The following is a 19,721-nucleotide window of genomic DNA, read 5'->3' as shown; positions in this document are numbered from 1 at the left end:
AGTGGTGGGAAGGTGGGATTTGGGATCAGCCCTATGGGAGGTGAGCAGAGGCCCAGCCTATGGTTCCCACCCCATCCTCATCATTGCTCCAACTCTGGTCACTAAGGACTCACATGCTTTTCCAACAGACTTTTCTGAGATTTCCACGTGTAGTTCTCATTGCCAGGAATGCCCTGCCCAGCCTCTGTGGGGCCACTCTAGCTTATCCTCAAACACCAGCTCAATGTCACCTCCTCCCCGACCTGGTTGGCAGACATACCTGTGGCTCCTTCCCCCAGCCTCCCATAGTACCTTGTAGATGCCTCTATTAGCACTTTTCACATGCTCCTACTATTATTCAAGTAGCTGCCTCTCCCACCAGATGCTAGCTCCTTCAAGACAAAGTCCAAATCTTAACCACTTCTGCACCTCCTGCCCACAGCTGCTGCAGTAACACCCTCGCAGCCCAGGGAAAGGCTTCCCATCCCCCACTGGCCACAGAGTAAGCAGCCTTTCCCTGACCATCTCTCCAAATGTGGAACTAGGAAAGAAACCTTTCCCTTAGGAATGTGGTTGATCACCCAGTAGTCCCTTCCCTCCTTCTCAAAACCTAAACTACCACGACAGCAAAGGCTACAAAGTCTGAAGTGGCCAAATTTTACACGCTTCTGTGTAAAAGACAGAAGGAGCATGCATAACCCAGAAGAAACATGAGGGAGTAGCATGGATTTACAAAAACAGTGTCAGGAAGACTAATGCTGTGTGAGCTGAGGCTTCCCCAAAATGGTCAAGACAACTAAAAGGATTTAAAAAGTTATTTTTGGTTTGTGAATAAGAACAAGGAAGGGCTAGGCTGGCGCTTGTGCCTCTGAATTTCCTGGGAAAGAAAATGCTCTTCAGACCAAAAAGAGAAGGGCAGAGTGGACACAAAAAGGAAGGAAAGTAAAGCCAGGATGGGTGGGGAGATTTTAAGAAACTCTAAACTGCAGTTTCTCAGCCAGGGGATCCCACTGATCCATTCCTCAACACCTGCTGGTGATCCCGGAAGAAATATGCCGCCAGGAGAAGGTGTCTTCAGGCGGGAAAAGGGCAGGGATCATTCCCGACTTTAGTCCACTGAGCGAGGTCTGCCCCAGTAAGATTTCTGAATGGGTAACTGAGGGAACAAACCACAAAGAGCCAGGTTCACCAAAGGCCATCAACATCCAACTAATCTGCTTTTGTGTCCTATGGTCATTGGACCAGGGGATGGGGAGACATCCTGCCTCACAGGTCACAAACTCAAGCAAGCAAGGCAGTTCAAGGGCTGCAGGCCAAATGAGCCACAGATCTGTTTTGTTTGGCCTACACAGTATTTTTATTTGTCTTTCCAACACTAAAAAAATAATAATCAAATTTTACACGAAACCCAGATTATCTCGAAGGTCCACACTTCACTCAGCAGAAGAGCAACAGCTACCACTCCAGGTCATGCCCACACTCGCCATCTGACACTGCTTTCTTGAAACCAAGGCCAGGGGTCAGAGGTTACTTATTAATTGCCTGAATTCATGATCACTTCATTCGTTTGTGTTACTTGCCAAGCCCTTGCAGGCATTTGCACTTGTAACTTGGGCTACAGATGTTGAAGTTTCCTAAGATCTGCCATGATCCCTTCGTGGGCCAGAGAATTAATTACAGGGCCAGACAGGCTGGCTCACCACTGGCAGGATGACTATACTCAAACTCAAGTGGTGTATCAACTGGAGGGGGAAGGTCTTTAGTGGTCTGCCACAGGCCTCTGTCCTCAGAACTGTCCTGTTCAACATATTTATCAAGAATAATAGAGAAGGCACACTTATTAAACAGTCAAATGTTGAAAATAAGACAGATCGAGACAGGCTGACTGACAGGAGCCGATGCCAAAAGGTCAACAGGCTGGAGAGAGAGAAAAAAAATCTAACAGGGTAAACAGGGTCTTATACTTAGGCCCCAAATAATGTATGTGCAAATCAAAGATGGCAGCACTGCACATAAAAATGTCTTCGGATGGGGCACCTGGGTGGCTCAGTCGGTTAAACGGCTGACTTCGGCTCAGGTCATGATCTCATGGTTTGGAGTTTGAGCCCCTCATCGGGCTCTGTGCTGTCAGCTCAGAGCCTGGAGCCTGCTTCAAATTCTGTGTCTCCTTCTCTCTCTGTCCCTTCCCCCCTCATGCTCTCTCCCTGCCTCAAAAAGTAAATAAACATTAATAAATGGCATTTAAAAAAAATGTCTTCGGAATCAGGAGAGGTGAAAGACTAGCTGATGATGATACATGCAAAGTGATCATTTGGCAACTTCAATTTTTTTTTAACGTCTATTTTTGAGGGAGAGAGTGAGACAGAGCACAAGCGGGGGCGGGGGAGACACACACACACACAGACACACACACACACACACACACACACACACACACACACACACACACACACACAGAATCCAAAACAGGTTCCAGGCTCTTGAGCTGTCAGCACAGAGCCAAACATGGGTCCTGAACTCATGAACTGCAAGACCATGACCTGAACCAAAGTCAGACACTTAACCGACTGAGCCACCCAGGCGCCCCATGATTTGGCAGTTTCAAAAGGTCTTATAATCAGGATTTTTTCCAACTTCTTTACTACAATCCACAGTAAGAAATGCATCTTACAACACGACCCGTTATGCACTTACATATATGACAAGTTGGACAAATATTTCCCCTTACTAACACACAAATGCCTCCCTCCCTCTCTCTTTCTGGCAGGTTGCAACCTTGTAAATTGATTTTATAGTCCACTAGTGGGTTGCAAGCCATAGCTGGACACATACACAGCCATGACCTGACTGGAGCAGGACCCACAGCACAGGTACTGACAGCCCCACTCTGCCCACCCAGTCCCTACCTGACCCAGGATTTCCCTTGGGGCTACCCCTGAGGGGGCACAGAGCAGAGCAAGCAAGGCAGTTCAAAACCATAGAGGAACCCTTTGGGTTCTAACGAAGATAAATTCATGAAAGTCTTTAAACATCTGAAGTCTGTCAGTAGACTGTTTCGAGTGACTTTAAGCTTTAGAGAAGTGAACTTAGGCTCAACTTAGGCAAGACTTAAAAATTTTTTTTAACATTTATATATTTTTGCGAGAGAGAGAGAGAGAGAGAGAGAGAGAGAGAGAGAGAACGCAAGCAGGGAAAGGAGCAGAGACACAGAATCTGAAGCAGGCTCTAGGCTCTGAACTGTCAGCACAGAGCCCAACGCTGGGATCAAATCCACCAGCTGGGAGATCATGACCTGAGCTGAAGTCTGAGGCTTAAACAACTGAGCCACCCAGGTGCCCCTAGGGAAGACTTTTAAAACTTAGAGATGCAAATGCACTGAATCTTGTCCCCCCTAACAACCAGGAGGCAGCAAGTCCTTATCAATGGAGACTTGAAAAAGGAACAAGACAGTTATCAGGCGATTACTGGCAAAGAGGCAGGACAATGCTGGAGGGTGGATGCTAGTTGAGGCGCTTTCAAAATCTCAGTTCAGAAATACCCCAGCTCTAAACCCTTCCAAGCTCTCTCTCTCAATCCTTGCTCCCCTCTGGGCTCCAGCAAGTGCCACTCCAAGGATGTTCCCCAGTGTCTGCTTTTTGTCTGGACCTCTCAACCAACCCCCAGCTGGCTCCAACCTCTGAGACGTGTTACAAGCCGAGTGAGAGCCAGCTTGTCTCAAACAGAACTGAACTCCTCTCCCCACCTACAACAGCCCCTTTTCCAATTTCCTATTCTTGCCGGCATGCTTACGCTCGCCAATGTTCCTAACCCCAACGTCACCCGTGTTCTTCCAGTGTGCCTGGTCACGAGACCCAAACAATTCTAAGTGAGAACACCTCTCTGTTCTATCTCCTCCCTCCCCATTCCTGTCCCCCTAATTTGAGCCTTGGTGTGTGTGCACACTTTCTAATTGTCAACCTGCCAGTGTCCCCTTTAAGCAACTCTATGTGCCCCCAGCCCCCACCTCAGCCACCATCTCTGTTGCTGATGATGCCTCACCCTCCCTCAAGACTCCCAGCACACTCTCAGGCCCAGCAACTATGCTGTGAGGTAGCCCAGGCCACATGCAAAGGCTACCTGCAGGTGTCTGAGCTGACATTCTGAGAGGTCCCAGCCAATAGCTGCATCACCTGCCAAATGTGTGAGTAAAGGAATCCTTCAAGGATTTGAGCCCAGGGGTCAAGTTACCTCCAAGTTTTGAGCCTCCCCAGCTGAGGCCCTAAAAACATCAAGGGCCAGAGCCAAGCTTCCCATGCCATATCCTCCCTGACTTCTGAATCCAAGGGCTCCATGAGCGTAATAAAATGATTGCTTTATGCCACTAAATTTTGGGGTGGCATTAAAAACCAGACTGTATTTCGGGAACATTAAGAAGTTTATAAGTGAAAAAAGACAGACTATAAACAAATGCCCCAAAGCACATGAGCGCTGTGAAAACAGTGTGGAACACAGGGTGGGGGGTCACTTCTATCCGGGCGGGTGGACAGGGGAGTCAGGAAAAGTCTCATTTTGAGGGCACCTGGCTGGCAAAACTACTCTGCAAAGCTATTCCTGTCCCAAATTTACAGATGAAGAAACTGAGGCTCAGAGAGTTTAAGGAACTTGTCCATGATGCACAGGTAGTAGGAAATAAAGCCAGAATTTAGAATCAGGTCCACCTGTCTCCACGCTTCCTCCTTGGAGGTGTTCAAGTGGGAAGCCATGGCAGACAGGCTGTGGAGGATTCAGACACCTGTTGGGAGAATTAATTGTATGCTCATCACCATCTCTCCCAGCCCTGTGGTCCTTGATCTCGAGGTCATGAATTTTGAGCCCCACATTGGGCATAGAGATTACTTAAAAAAAAAAAAAAAAAAAAAAAGATCTCAACTCAAAGTAACCTTGGGGATAGGCAGGTATTTTGGAGGAGGGGGAGGAGAAGGAATTCCTGGAGGAGGGAGAAGCATATGCAAAAGCACAGATTCCTGAGAAGGCCTGCAGGCCCAGGGAAAGGTTAAGCTGGGGAGCACTGCTTGAGCACGAAGTGTGGTGAGGACAGGCCTGTGGCTCACTGCAGAACTGATCTACCTTTTAGGAGGGGCAACCAAATGTCCCCGTGGAACTCAGACTGTAGGCTACAAGGCCGGCGGCCTAAAGACCAGTTAGGAGACGACACCAGGGTAAGGGCCTGAACTGAGTAAGGCAACAGCAGGGAGATGAAGATGAACGACAGTGATGGGAAGAAATGATTAAATGTAGGGGCAAGAAACGGAACCAAGCGCCCCTGATGAAGTCCTTCTTCACCAGTCCTGCCCACCACAGGGTATGAACCAGACCCCACAGTCACCATGCACAGCCACCTTCTGTTGGGGGATCTCTTCCTGGGAGTATGACCAAGTACACTGCAAGCTCCTGCACTAAAGCTCCCATCACACCTTCAGAACCTGGCAGAGTACTCAGTAGATGTTCAGAAAGATCTGCTGCTTCTTCCTCCCAGGAGCTGGCAGCTAGCAGCCTTGAAAAGAGGGTCTGTGTAGCTCTGGGCAGAGCCGGCAGCGGCTCCTCTACTAGGCACCTGGCAACAACGTTCACACTATACACGCCCGTGAAGCTGCCAGTGCCATCAGGAATACCTTTGTCATAAGTGACTTAGGAACCTGACAACTCATCTTGGAACAGCCTGCCCCAACTCTGCCCTCCATAGAAAGGCCCACCAAAAGTGGGCCCCTTCTTATGGCCTCTTTCCAGGTATAAAACCTCGCCTTGGCCTCCACATACCTACCTTATGTGGAGGTAGGGATCCACATACCCTACCTTACCCAGTCCGTTCCCTGCCTCACAGTGTGACTAGCAAGGCTCTGACCCATCCCAAGCTCAGCCTTGTCCAAGCTGGGGGTGCCCCTCAATGGGGGGACAACAGGGGCTTGTTACTACAAGACAGACTAAATGCCCTTCTCAGATCCAAGAAGAGTCTTAATCCCTCACCCCACTTCATGAAGACTTGCCAAGTGCATCCAGCTCTGCCAGCCCATCCTCACGATTCTAACCCTGAGGGACCCACGTCCCTCCAGTGGTCTAGGAACCTCTATTGGGATTGGTCCCTGTACCCTGCCTGGTCGGGATTCCCAAGGTTCCTCCCACCTCCCCCTTTACAGCCAACTCCTTCTGCTCCCAATTCCCCATAGCTGGTTCCCCCCGACATCTGCAGGTATTCAACAATAGCCTACCCTCCCCACCTGAGGGGCTCCAGAGAAGTATGGAACCACACCCCCAAACATCTCATTTTGTCTAGAACACAGGGAGAGCGGCAGAAAAATACGACATTTTTCCAAGTCTTTTCTGACTCTCAGACTATCAATACACTGAAACCAAATCAGCAATCCCCTATCAAAAGGAAACAGAAGGAAGGAAGGAAGATAAAGACTACCATCTTGAGAGATCAAAGTCCTCGTTGACCATACCATCTCAGGGCCTCTAGGAAAGGAGGCGTCATAAGAGGCACAGAGTCCAGAGGGTTTTCTGCTGGCCGTCAGCACTTACACACCATGTTAGAAGAAACCTGTCTGGGAAGGTGTATCCAGCCAGGATGAAAAAGTCTGCAGTCAATAAAGGCCAGTGGCTGGGAGGTAGGGCCGGTCTAGGATGCATCCTCTACAGTGGAATCTCCAAGAATGAATTCTCGTGGGATTCCAAGACAGTGGTGGCCGCTCCCCACCCAGCTGGCCAGTAGACCCCACCCACCACTTTCCCCGCCTCTGCCAGCAGCTCAGCTCCTCTGCCCTCCAGCAGCTGTTCAGGGGGTTGGACTTCCCAGCTCCGCCCTTTCCCCCAGTCCTAGAGGTCGGCGGCCAAGCCCTTCCTCCCCTCCCCCAATGTCTCATTGCACAGGGGCTGTGTTTATGGCACGCTCCATCTAGAGGTGATCAATTATTCATCTCTTAAGAGGATTCTCCCCTCCTGGGATTTACTGATGAAACAAATCTGTGAGTGGGGAAGGAGACTTTTAGGGGAGCCCTTTCAGGGGATGTGTGTGTGTGTGTGTGTGTGTGTGTGTGTACACTGGCTAGCCCAGTCCCATGTCTGCACTCTCCACACCAAGCTCTCTGCAAACAGCAAATCTCAGGGGTTATGTCTAACTTCTGGAGACTGTCACGTATTGGCAAAGGGTGTTCCTGTATGAGGTGGGGGGAGGCAGTGGCTCTTGTGGTTAGTATGTACATATCAATAAAACACTTTAAAATCTAATTTTGTTTTTCCTACTACAAATTGGATACAGATGCAGCAGATCTCTCAATGGCTGGGATGATGCTTGGGAAAAAGCCGAATTAGACTTGATGACCTCAGACCTAATTCCCTGAACTCACCATATCTGGCAGAAGCACAGGCTGTCACTGTTCATGCCCTCTGCCCCAACAGTAATCAATGTGGTTTCAGGGAAGAAAGGAAGAGAAACTAGGAAAAGTCTAAGGATCCTGATGGAACACTTTTAGACGGGCTGAGCATCACTCTAATTACTGCCCCCTCACTTACTTCCTCCAATCATCATAAACTTCTACAAGATAGAGATGTACCTCCACAGATGAGGACCCTGAACACAGAGAGGCTAAGTAACTTTCCCAAGATCACAAAGCAATCCAGAAGAGCACAGCGATTTTTAACCATTAAGTATTCCTAATCTCACTTCAGGAAATGTAAACAAAATAAGACAATTAAAGAAACAAAAAAGTTACATGTGCCAAAGATTTCCCCTGAAGCATTAACGGTAAAAAATTACAAATACCTTAAGTGTCCCAACAATAGGGGAATGGTTTTAAAGTGCTTTGTTATTTCTTCTTCACAAAAAGAAAATGGGGAATAAACATATGAAAAAAAAATACTCGACTCCATTAGTAATCAGAGAAATACAAAATAAGACCACTGTGAGACTCCATTTTATATTCTCTATATAGCATTTAGTTTTAGCTTAATTCTGCTGGTATACACTAGAGAAAATTCATCAATGTCCAATCATCCCTAGTCTCACCGGCTATTTTTTTTTTTAATATTTTGTCTTTTAAGTAGTGTTTTTTTAGTGTTTATTTTTGAGACAGCGAGCGAGAGAGTGAGCGAGTGGGGTAGGGCAGAGAGAGAGGGAGACACAGAATCTGAAAGCAGGCTCCAGGCTTTGAGCTGTCAGCACAGAGCCTGACGCAGGGCTCGAACTCATGAATCGCAAGATCATGACCTGAGCCTAAGCGGGACAGATGCTTAACCGACAGAGCCACCCAGGTGCCCTTCACTGGCTATTTCTGAAATAAGTACTGATACGATGTCCATAGAATATGTTGTTATTTCTTTTATGAATACTTGTCTTAGGCCTTTTCTTCCACATGGCAACCTTTCTTTGGAAAATAAAGTACATAAATATTCATTCTTTCATCCTAATTGTTATTCTGTACATGTATTAGCATGCCTCTTTAGTTTACTTAGGGTAGGACAGGATGCTAAGATATCACTTGAAGTACAATCTTGGTTAATTGGAATCTAGCTTACTCTTATTTTAATAACTTTATTTTAATAAAATGAACAAGATCTCAAAATGAAGAAAAAAAAGACTGTCTAATTCATATTTTGCCCTCACCAGTTACTAGCTGTGTGAACTTCCACAAGTTAGTTAACCTGTGTCTCATTTCTCTATCTGTAAATCTGGGGTTAAAATTTAACCTCTCTGTGCCTTTGTTTCCTCATCTGTATATCAGGGGTTAATAACAGTACCTAACCTCACAAGGTTGTCATGATTAAACAAATTAACACGTGAAGAACACTTACAATAGTACCAGGTACCTAATAAGCCCCATGAAAGGGTACTTTTGTTTCACATGAAGTGCTGGTGGGGTTTAGCAGGAATTTTTTTTCTCACACACCACTAGTAGAGGGCAAAACAGAAGAACCATTTTGGAAAGGTTTGTGGTGTTTCTTTTAATGGTAAACATACCCATACCCCATCATCTTGCAATTCCACTCCCAGAGAAACTCTGCACACATGCATCAGGAGATGTGTACTCAAGGGTTCATCGCAGCATTACAAATAAAAACCAAATTGTGGAAATACTTTTAAGTGCCCACCAACCAGAGGGACAATAGAATATCATACAGCAGTGCAAACAAATGAACCACAGGAACACAAACAAATCTCAGAAACTACACCGAGTTTAAAAAAAAAAAAAAAAAAAGTAAGCCTCGGAAGACTATATATAGACTACCAATTCTACAAAGCTCAAACAAAAAAATAAAATTAAATGTATTGTATAAGATTTAATAAAATGTATGTAATTAAAACTTGTTTTTAAAGCAAGGGAATGATAAACACAAAATTCAAGGGATTGGTAACCTCTGGAGGTAAAGAAGGGGTACAGGGCTAGGGGAAACACCCAGGTGGTTTCAGTGATGTTGGCAATGTTCTAGTTTTTATCTTGGGTAGGCACTTCACATGTGTGCATTATCATGCTTTATCTGTTTAACGTACGTAAAACACTAGGTCAAGTATGTTTCAAACAATATGTGAGAGTGCTCGCTTTGGTAGCACATACTAAAACTGGATACAGAGAAGATGAACATGCTCCCTACCCAAGGATGACACCCAAATAATACATAAGAACAATTATAATACATACTACTTCATCAGTACATGTATAACTGCTCAAAACAATAAAAAAAATAAGAACGTTTTGGGGTGCCTGGGTGGCTCAGTCGGTTAAGGGACCGATTCTTGCTTTCAGCTCAGGTCATGATCTCAGAGTTCCTGAGCTCCAGGGCCAGGATGTCCAACAGCCTAGCGTTTGCTCGGGGCTATGCTACAAGTGCAGAGCCTGCTTGGGATTCTCTTTCTCCCTCTCTCTCTGCTCCTGCCCAGCTCACGCTTGCATGCTCTTTCTCTCAAAATAAATAAGCAAACGTTAAAAAAAAAAAGAACATTTTTATAAAAACACAGGGAAATGTCTTAAATGAAAAAAGAAACTCAAGAATGTACTTGTACTCATAAATAGATGCTTCCTGAGGGTTTTTATGACGGGGAAGTGTTTATACACTATTTGAAGTGGAAAAACGAAACAAGATTCAAAATATTGCCCAATTTAAGAATTCAGTTCTGTCCACAATGCACGCTTGTGCACACACACAAAACACCAAGGGAAAATACGCAGAAATGTTAACAATGCTCATCGCATGGTAGTATAGAATGGGAATATTTTCTTGTTCATAGTCTCCATAATTCATTTGAAGTATCAGATTTTTATTTAAGGGGAAAGTGTTAGAATAGAGTAGGTACAACACACCTGAAACCTCACACACACTACGCTTGAACAAAGACTGGAAGGGGGCTTCAGGGAGAGGAATTTGTGGATGAAGTTTCCTCTTGCTATTTCTGTTGCTACGGAGTTGTATTACCCATCTCCCCAACACACACACACACACACACACACACACACACACACACACACACAGGGAGGGAGGGAGGGAGGGGGGGAGGGAGGGAGAAAGTAGGAAAAATCCTACAAGATGAGCGCACTCTGAAGGGGAAAACTGGGTGTGGGTGAGGTGGGGTGAGGAGCCTGAAGTTCCCCGCCCATCAAAAGTTCTCTGTAGCTCGCTGTGCTCCCACCAAGGTCCAAGGTAAAGCCCCACCACGCAGCGCCCGCACGGAAGCCTCCTCCCCCAGCAGCGCCATCCTCCACCGGAGCGACCCGGCAGCTGGCGGGGTGCGTGCTGGGTGGGGGCGGGGAGCCCAGTGCAGGCACCGCCCCCTGATCTGTGGCCAACGCGGCCAGCTCTCCCGACGGAAGCCCCTGCCTCGAGCAGCCGGTGGCGGCCCGGCCAGGGGCCAGCGGGGAGGAAATCGAGCCGACCACATCTGAGGCCTGGCGAAAGGCGCAGCAGCTGCCTCCGAAGCCGCCAGCGCACGAGAACCAGGGCAGGACGAAGAGGCGGCTCCTTGGCCAGACAGCAAAACACACACACACACAAACACACACACACACACACGCACACGCACACGCACAGGCATACACGCACACGCACGCACGCGCCCCTCCAGCAGCCGCTGGGGCCATCGGCCAAGCCACGCAGTGCACGTCCAGACAAGCCCCCATCAACCCCCAGCGAGGCTGGGCACTCCCACAGCTCCACCCACCCGACTGCCCATACCCGGTTCTCACCACCCACCTCCCACCCCCAAGACTAAACGTGGAGGAAATGAGAAAGCAAACCCGCCACCACCACAGTCTGCTGAGCACCAACCCTGACCAACAGCCCCATGCACTTTCCCTAAAGGTACCCCAAAGCGTACAAAACCTACTGGCCCTTCAGGTGTACCAAAGGACAAGGCTGATGATGAGAGCAGCTAACAGTTTTGAAGGTCTCGTGTGAAACCGTGGATTAAGCAAGTACTTTCATGTCCAAATGTAACCTTTTCAAGTCTTCCAACAACCCAACATCCATTTTAGTGGATAAGCAAATAAATGAGGCACAGTTAAGGAACATACTCCAAGGCTCAACGCTGGTGAGAGGCAAAGCCCAATTTAACAGCGCAGGGAAGTGTGCATGCCCCTGGCCAAGTTTCTCATCTATTAGAGAACGAGCTCCCTTATGTGCAGGAGAGTCTCACAATCCATGGATTTCAGCCTCCCTCGGACCCCTGTCAAGTGAGTTTGCCCCCAGTCATTCCTTTCTCAAGGACTCAAGAGGCCTTACATTTTTTCATTCAACAACAACAACAACAACAAAAACTTTAAGCCACCACCCAAAAATCTGGAGGAAAAGTAAATTTTGGCAGAGGGGCCTCCAGCCATCAGTCATTAAGACTGACTTCCCATGGTTGGCTAGGAAATGGAAAGGGGTGGGGGTGGCACTGCCACTTAGAAAAGCCTGGTGATGGGAAATTAGGGAATGCAGCTAAATTCTATTTATCCTAAACCCCTGGGGGAAAAAAAAATCACTCAACACATCTCAGTATAAAGTCTCATTTATACTACTTCTTTTTGGTTTCAATGGTAAAAATAAGCAAATAGGTAGATAGGTAAGTAGGCAGATACATGTATCAAAGGCAATAAAGATCCTGCCATCTCGCTCCTAGGAATTCAGGTTTATAAATTTGCACTTCAAAAAATGTTCTCTACACATTAGTGAAAATTGAAAACTCTGGATGAGGGGAACAGTTTGGTACATTATAACACAACTCAATGGAATATTATACAGTCATCAAAAACCATAAAGTATGAACACCAAGGAAATGCTAAAATGGACAGTAAAAATAGAATACCACACTATATGAAGGTTATTACTACAACTATGTAAAACCGTGCAGAAAAATGACAAAAGAGGGAAGACAGTCTTTTTAAAAAGCAGAAACAGCTAGAGTGGCCCCATAGAATAATAAAATTTCACCTACTGATGCCATCAGCACATCATAACAATCACAGCTGTCATACATGCATACATATGTATTAATTCACGTATCCTTCCAACAAACGCATGTTGAGTACTTACAACATGAATGCTACTTTTAGGCACCAGGGACGCAGCAGTGAATGAGCAGTCTCTGCCTCATGAACAGAGACTTTTTAGATGTTTGGATTTGTCTTAGATCTCATTCAAAGGAAAGTTCCTTTAGGACAGACCCGTACCACTATCTCTAAAATGTGTATGGCAGCATTAATCTATGGTATGCACTCTGTGGCTTTGAATAGGTGATGAAAGCATTGAAAACTGATACTAATTACGAGTTTATCTCTGAATGAAGCTGCCCTTTGTGCAGTTACTGTTAGAATATCACAGCCACTCTAAAACTCATTACAGAGCCAAGGAAAACTCTGGTGGATGACCCAAAAGAATAAAGAGAGGTCCTAAAAATAGAATGATAAGAAAGGTAAAGAAGAGGTTCAACAGAAGACGCTGAGGGTGGTGGAAGAACAGGAGTTTCTGTCCCTGAAAAGTGGAAAGTAAGTAAAAACTAGGAGCTCCCATTTCCCAGAGACAACTACAGTTTACATGTGGTGCCTTTTTTTCCTATGTAACATGTACTTCGTTTATAAAATTGGGATCACTGGGGGCGCCTGGGTGGCTCAGTCGGTTAAGCGGCCGACTTCGGCTCAGGTCATGATCTCATGGTCCGTGAGTTCGAGCCCCGCGTCGGGCTCTGTGCTGACTGCTCAGAGCCTGGAGCCTGTTTCAGATTCTGTGCCTCCCTCTCTCTGACCCTCCCCCGTTAATGGTCTGTCTCTCTCTGTCTCAAAAATAAATAAACGTAAAAAAAATTAAAAAATTAAAATTAAAAAAAAATAAAATAAAATTGGGATCACTGAATATATTCGGGGTTTTTAAATTGTTTTTTAATTTCGGTTTTAAATAAATTCGGGGTTTCTTCCCTTACTGTATCATAGGTATTTTCATAGTGTCAACTCTTCTTCAAGAGTTTCACTGCGGACAGCTGCACTGCCTTCCCTGGCACGTTTGTGGGGTACACACACACACGGTGTACGTATATGGCACACACGCAGGGCATACATAGAGCCCCTCAAGTGAATGCCGAGGTTCCCTTGTGTTTTTGTTGCATTCCCATGGCACAGACTGACTACGGGGGTAGTTTCTTTCCTTATCCTCCTGCCTCTGTTTGGGGTTGTGATTCCTCTGAGGACAGGAATGGACAGTTGGCACAAGTCAGGGCTCTGGTCAGCTGAACGGGTAGACGCTACCAGCCCCAAAGGCTGTAGGTAACAACCCTGACAACAAGTAGGATTTAACTCACGTTAGTACAAGCGTTTCATCTCATTTCAGTGACAGTTCACTAGTTATGTCTCTGATCTGCCTTTGGGGAGGAATATTACACAGCCATAAAAAGGAATGATGTCTTGGTACATGGTACAACATAGATGAACCTTGAAAATATCACATTAAGTGAAAGAAGTCAGACACGAAAGGCCACATACTGTATGACTGCATTTACATGAAACGTCCAGATTAGGCAAATCCATAGAGACAAAAAGACTAGTGGTTGCCGGAGAACAAGGATGAGGTAAATGCTACTGAGTAGTTTCTTTATGAGGTGATGAAAATGTTCTGAAAGAGAAGTGATGGTTGCACAACTCTCAATATACTCAAAACCACTGAATTATACACCTTACATGGTATGTGAATTAAATCGCAATAAAACTGTAATTAAAAAAAAAATCTTTTCAAGAAAACCTACATCTCCATTTCTGTAAGAAGCTTCAGGACAAAAGCAGAAACAACATGTGCTCAAGAGAGGATGGCTGAGCTGGTAAGCCCACTGCAAAGGTGAAGGGTAAGGGACAGAAGAATGTCAGGAACCTTAATAGAAACTCTTCTTTGTAACTCTTTCACAAGGATCTGACACTTCCTTTATTTCCCCATTGGGTCACAGTGAAAGTGAAAACAAGGGAGGTCTTAACTCGGGGTGAGTGCTGGTGGTCAGGAGGGGGAGACCACCTTCCACTCCACCACCACACTTAGAAAGGAAAAGCTCTTCAGCACAGCAGGGGCATGGTACCTCCTATGAGGCGCAGAAAGCAGGCTGGTGTGGCCACGAGCTGTGTGCTGAGAAAGAAAGAGATGGCCACTGAAGATGCATAGGAAGGGCCCCCAAAACCAAGAATCACTGACATAAACTCCACTGATCAGCTGAGCAGTCTTAGGCAACAGTCATGACATATAGGTTGGTTCAAAAGGTCCTTACTGAAGAAGGAGGAAAACAAGAATGAGAAGAAGAAGAAAAATTGGGAAAGGGTATCTGCAAGGGGTTGAGTAAAATTAAAGCAAATAAGACAGAGAATATATATTAAGCAATCAGCATGCCCTTAAAAAGTGTAATGCAAAACATTTTGTTGAAAACACGAATCATGTTTTTAATATCCACAATATAAGAGGGTACTGCTACTGCCAGATAACCTTGCAGTCAACTACCTGCTAAGTGTTCCCCCTGTCATGTGAATGACTGCTCTAGAACCTCCCCGGGAGGAGCTGGGGCAGGTGAGCAGGTGACTTACATCCTCAGGCCCAGCTTCAAGACATATCCCGAGCTCCCACTTCGGCTGGAGATGAACAAGTCCTAGCCACCAACCCCAAAACTGCCAGGGGAGGGAGATTAAAAATCACATCCCCAACCCGAGGGTGTCACTCCTCAGAAAGCAGCTGCCGTGCCCCACCCAAGGCCACAATCCTTGCTCCTCAGCTTGTTCTCAAGGGAAAGGCTGGACCAGTTTTAAAGTCCCTCTGTCTCCCCAGCTATGGCCTTGATCTCTGGCCAACACCGAATCAGCTAGGAAAGGGGTGGGGGTGGGGCGCTGTGGCCTAGCACTACAAAGACAGAGGGGCAAAGCCAAAGGCAGAAGGCGGCAGGTGGCTGATGATAAAGTCCTAGCAGCAAGGTATTCACCTGGAGCTGGGGGGCATGTGAGCAGGACAGCACTTCAGCAGAGATACCAGCTGGCCAGCCCCGCTTTTCTAAGATTGTCTTATATAAGCCCTGGATAAGTCATTTTATCTCTAGGCCTCAAATTCCTCATCCACTTTTAAAAAATTCTTTATAAATGTCAGGAAAATCTGAGGATCTGCCCTAGATTGAAGGAGACAAAGAAACCTGAGCACAAAGAATATGTGTGACCTGGGTTTGTTTTTTTTCCTACAAAAGGTTGTGACAATGGGGAAAATTTGAACAAAGCCTATAGATTAGTTTATTAATGTTAATGTTAGTGTTTGTAAAGTCTGTAGATCAGGTCTGTAGCAGTAGTGTATCTATGTTAATTTCCTGAGTTTGATCATGGCACTGCAGTTATTTATGTGATTTTAGAAAATTCACATTCGGGACACCTGGCTGGATCATTCGGTAGAACATGTGACTGTTGATCCTGGGGTTGTAAATTCAAACCCCATGTTGGGTGTGGAGATTACTTAAAAAATAAAATCTAAAAAAAACAAGAAGAAGGGGCACCTGGGTGGCTTAGTTGGTTAAGAATCAGATTCTTGATTTCAGCTCAGGTCATTATCTAATGGTTTGTGAGTTCGAGCCCCACACTGGGCTCTGCACTGAGGGCAAGGAGCCTGCTTGGGATTCTTGGGATTCTCGGTCTCCCTCTGTCTCTGCCCCTCCCCCGCCTGCATGCATGCTCTAGCTCTCAAAAATAAATAAATAAACATTAAAAAAGAAAATCCACACTCAAGTAGTTAGAAGTGAAAGGCATCATGTCTGCTACTTACTTTCAAATGGTTCAAATAAAAATTACAGAGAAAAAGAAAACAAAGCAAATGTAGTAAAATGTTAACATTTGGAAATCTGAGTGAAGAGAATTCTTTGTATGATCCTTGCAACTCTTCTGAAACTCTGAAAGTATGCCAAAATTAAAATAGTTTTTAAAAGAATTATGTTACTAGATGATTGCTAAGACTCTCCTAGTTTCTGTAAAAAGGTAACATTCCCCACATTTTACAGACAAGGAACAGGAAACAGGAAGAGGTCAGCTCCTCAGCAGCAGGAGGGCTCTACAACTAGAGTCTCTGACTCAAGTCCTCCCTCCATCCAACCCCCAGATCTTCCTACCAGCAAGGGACAATGAGCCCCGGACACCACCCCAGATACTGGACAAGAACCTCAGAGCATAAGGCAATTAAGAAAGGGGCCACCTGGACAATGTCCGGGAGGCTGTCAAGAGAAGCAGAAAGCTTCGGAAAACAGACCACCCTGCTCTCCTCCCAAGATCCCTTCCCTCCACATGCACAGGGCACAGACAGTTCCTCTCATGCACACCCCACGGCTAACCAGAGGCTTCAGCAACACGAGTGCACAAACTCCACCAGAACACAGCCTGGACAGACAAGCAGGGCAGCCCTCAGCCCCTCTGACGAAAATAACACAACATCTGGAAATCCTGTCCATCTCCTAAATAAATCTAGGGTCAAGGGGGGAAAAAGAAATAAAAATCACAATTACACTGATTTACTATTTATGCTACCTGTATGGGTCATGGTAAGTATGTACATTAACTATCATTAGTATATAAACTGATATGGGTATAAAAATAGAGTGATTTCTGTGGAAAAAAGTCACAACTGCAGATGTGAAGATTAATGTCAATGAAAACAACTATTAACAGGGAAAAATTCTATATCCTTCTAAAACTGCTTCTATAAATAACTCTTGGTAAATATGAAGGAAATAAGTTAAGGCTCAATCCAAGAAGTTAGAAAATAAAAACTTTAAAAATGTAGGAAAGGAGCACCTGGCTGGCTCAGTCGGAGGAACATGCTGCTTTTGATCTCAGGGTCGTGAGTTTGAGCCCCATGTGGGATGTAGAGATTACTTAAATAAAACTTTAAAAAAATAAAAATAAATAAAAATGTAGGAAAAAGGAATCAGTAGACAGAAATAGTTGATTAGAAAACAAAATGTAGTAGTATTTATAAATGGAATCTAAGAGATGGCTCTCCAAAAGGCCATTAAAATAAACAAACTTCTGGCAAAGCGATCATTTGAAAAATAAAAATATAAATAAACAGGGCTGAGTTGCCTGGGTGGCTCAGCTGGTTAAGCGTCTGACTTTGGCTCAGTTCATGATCTCACGGTCCGTGGGTTCAAGCCCCGCATTGGGCTCTGTGCTGATATCTCAGAGCCTGAAGCCTGCTTGGGATTCTGTGTGTGTGTGTGTGTGTGTGTGTGTGTGTGTGTGTGTGTGTGTGTGTCTGACCCTCTGCTGCTTGTGCTCTCTTTCTCTCTCAAAAATAAATAACATAAAAAAAAATTTTTTTTAAATATATATAGGGGTGCCTGGTTGACTCAGTCGGTTAAGCGTTGGACTTTGGCTCAGGTTATCATCTCACAAGCCCCACGTCAGGCTCCATGCTGACAGCTCAAAGCCTGGAGCCTGCTTCAGATTCTGTGCCTCCTTCTCTCTCTGCCCCTCCCCTAGCTCATGAGCACGCTCTCCCTCTCTCTCTCTCTCCAAAATAAACAAACATTAAAAAACATTTTTTAAAAAATATATATAAACAATGTTGGAAATGTGAAAAGGAATATAACTATTATCAGTAAATAAGACATGAAATGCATTACTAAAAGCTTTGAAAATATTAATGAAAGGACAATTTTCTAAGAAGAGGTAGAAGTATTGAAAGTATCAATCACCAGACAAGTAGAAATGTATCAGAGAACTACCTCCCCCCAAAAGGGCACCAGGCCCAGTAGTTATTACATTATTTTTCTAGCTCATAAAAATGGTGATCTCTTTTATTCTTTCATTTAATTCTCCCAGATCCCTATGAGGTAAGCACTATCTCTCTGTTTCACAGAAAAGGAATCCAAGGGCTCAGAGAGGCTAAAGCATTGTCTCTAAGTCACTGAGCCACACGTGGCTAACCTGGGACTCAATCCCACAGCCTGACATTTCTGGGGTAAAGCCCAGAAAATTCTGTGTTCCAAAATGCTCAAGCACCTCTGTGATCAGCCAGGGTTAGAAACTTCTGGGCCCTTGCTACTTCGAGTGTGGTCCAACAAATAGGAGCATCAACCCCACCTGAAAGCTTGTTAGAAATGCAGAATCTCCACTCTCTCTGGCCCCTCCCTCCCCCACTCAGAAAGAAAGAGAAAGAAAGAAAAAGGAAGGAAGGAAGAAAAAGAAAAGAAAAGAAAAGAAAAGAAAAAGAAATGCAGAATCTCAGGCCCCACCCCAGACCTGCTGCATCGGAAAATGCATTGTAAAGAGATTCCCAGGTGATCTGGATGAACATTAAAATGTGAGAAGCACTGGTCTGTCCTATATCCACCTGCGCAATCTCCTTCAATTCCTTTTAAAATCTGCAAAAACAGTGCCTATTCTGTGTAGCACAACCAAAAATATCAGTCAATAAATCAACTGACAAACAACCGGAACTAGATTTGGTCGTATAACCATGTACAAAAAAAGTGCGACAAAATAAAACATTAAAAAATTAAAAGAAATGTGTAACATTTATCAAGGTCTGATAAAGACTTAATGCCACTAATATATGAAACTCTTACTAACCCATAACAAAACACCAAAAAATGGGCAAAAGAAATCAAAATATATTCACATAGAAGTGCCAATCCAACTAAACACAGCAATAAGAGATTTCAAATGTTATGCCAATTTTTATACCAATTAAAAAATAAAGGTTTTAAAACAAATATGTATTATTTTGTTGATAATCAGGGGGAAAATTAATAAAGACGTTAAAAATTAAAAAAAAAACAACCATATATATGATTGTTCTAGAAACACCAAAATATTAACAGGAATTCTAAGTGGTAAAATTATAGATGTTTCATTTTCTCCATTTGTTTATCTGAACTTCCTAGTTTTTCTGCAATGAATCTGTATTCTTTGTGACAACAACAAAAATGTTTTACCTATTTCCTAGAGCCTGACTTTATTCTGAAATTTAACAGCTTTTACACTTAGTCTCTCTTGGCTTTTCACGAGCCTTTGAACAATATTTGGCCTCTTCACAAATCAGTCTTACAGGCATGTCCTCTCAATCATCAAGTGCTGGAACCCCAAATAAACAGAGCCTTTTTACATTACTCTGCACCCTGGCAATACTCCAACCCCAGTGGGCACGGGAATCGCCTGTAGGAAGGCGGCTACAGATGCAGACCCCCAGGTCCTACCCTTAGAGATCAACCCTGTGTGTCCACAGAGGGGATATGGACACAGGTGGTC

At 44.9% G+C, this 19,721-nt stretch overlaps 1 protein-coding gene and 1 pseudogene across 6 annotated transcripts in view; one reads left to right on the top strand and one right to left on the bottom strand.

Moving 5' to 3' along the window:
- TET3 (tet methylcytosine dioxygenase 3) overlaps nt 1-19,721 on the bottom strand; it is a 105,485-nt gene that overhangs the window by 54,100 nt on the left and 31,664 nt on the right. The gene's annotated exons all lie outside the window — the stretch shown is intronic.
- LOC128773556 (U6 spliceosomal RNA) lies at nt 9,546-9,644 on the top strand (annotated as a pseudogene).

The sequence above is a fragment of the Panthera pardus genome, unplaced genomic scaffold (genome assembly GCF_024362965.1).
Source record: "Panthera pardus isolate Hobbes unplaced genomic scaffold, ASM2436296v1 HiC_scaffold_25, whole genome shotgun sequence".
Classification (NCBI taxonomy): Eukaryota; Metazoa; Chordata; class Mammalia; order Carnivora; family Felidae; genus Panthera; species Panthera pardus.
Note: the sequence above shows the minus strand (reverse complement) of the source record. Positions and strands in the feature narration are given on the sequence as shown.